At 37.3% G+C, this 1,304-nt stretch overlaps 1 long non-coding RNA gene across 1 annotated transcript; it reads left to right on the top strand.

Moving 5' to 3' along the window:
* Positions 1 to 100: 100 nt before the first annotated feature.
* Positions 101 to 1,267, top strand: LOC112139566. Its single transcript, XR_002918010.2, has 5 exons — positions 101 to 272; positions 362 to 518; positions 641 to 715; positions 811 to 890; positions 958 to 1,267. It is a non-coding gene; the product is annotated as an uncharacterized LOC112139566 (long non-coding RNA).
* The last annotated feature ends 37 nt before the right edge of the window (positions 1,268 to 1,304 follow it).

The raw sequence follows: 1,304 nt of genomic DNA, 5'->3' as shown, positions 1-1,304 counted from the left end.
ATATAAAAAGATTTTTTAAAACGTGAAAAATTAGCTTCTAAAAATGTTTTTAGTGAAATTACACATAAAATTCCAGCTTTTTAATGACTATTTTTAAGCTTTTTAAATTTTAAAGTGTCAGATTAACATTTTTTTGTCTTTTTTTTACAGATTATAATCATAAATGATGGCTGTGGAGATGATAATATCTGTCAGAGTAACCTACAAATTCAGTACAATTTTTGTTCCAAGAAGACTAAAAATGGACAAGTTGTTTTTACATCACTAGTCCGGTAAAAAAAAAATATTCTTTTCCTTCTTTCTGGCAAACAAATGCTCGGTTACAGTTGAACCGTTCCTAATATCTGTTTTACCTCTTCAGACAGGATGGCATCGCAGTCATCACTCCGTCTGATGAAGACATAGCCTTGGAGATCACTGTGACCAACAGAAATGGCGATGATGCACATCAGAGTCGCGTCATCATTACCCTCCCAGATACTCTGAGGTACTCGTCTGTTGTTCACGGAGAAAAAGAGGTGAGTGAGTGTTTCCTTTCAGAAAAACGATGGTCTAAGAAAAGTATTCAGTCCAGTGAATGCCAAATTAGGAAAGTAAAGAAAAGTTATCAGCATGTTCATATCGAAATGTGTCTCCACAGTTTAGCTGCTCCGCCAATGAGAATGGCACACTGATAGAATATGAGCTGGGAAACCCGTTCCATAGAGACGCTGCAGTAAGATGAATAGAAAATCATTCCCAACGTTTGTTTAAGAAGTTTCCAATGAATTATTATTTTCTGCTATCTTATTTTTTATTCCCCCACTTCAGATTACATATTACATCATTCTAACAACTACTGGCATCTCACTGAGCACAAGAGTGGTGAATGCAACTCTGCAGCTTCAAACGTAGGTTGATCAGGAGAGAAAGAAAGGGGATCTGATCATTGTTTTGATAAAATACTCTTGTTTTCAGGACAAGTGTGCAGAATCTACAGCCAGTTGAGGTTTTAGCCAAGGTGGTTTTTGAGTTGGAGCTGAAAATGTATGGGTAGGTGCTTCATATATGGACTTTTATTTAAGTACCTCTTTCTGTTTAAAGTCCCACTCTCATCATCTCTTAATCTGTTGTTGGCCTTGCTGGCGGGGAGTTGGTTTTTAGTTATGGTTTTGGCTTTTTTAGCCAAAAATTTACAAACTGTCATTTTCTAGGACATAGTTTTCGCAGAGCAGCAGGAGTTCATTAGAAATTCACCTCTGAGTTCTGGGCAGAACTGCTGACATGGTGTAAGCCTTCCCTGACTTCCCATCATCCCTTTGCTT

This window comes from Oryzias melastigma, unplaced genomic scaffold, assembly GCF_002922805.2.
Source record: "Oryzias melastigma strain HK-1 unplaced genomic scaffold, ASM292280v2 sc06553, whole genome shotgun sequence".
NCBI classification, from domain to species: Eukaryota; Metazoa; Chordata; class Actinopteri; order Beloniformes; family Adrianichthyidae; genus Oryzias; species Oryzias melastigma.
This window is presented reverse-complemented; position numbering and strand designations above follow the sequence as displayed.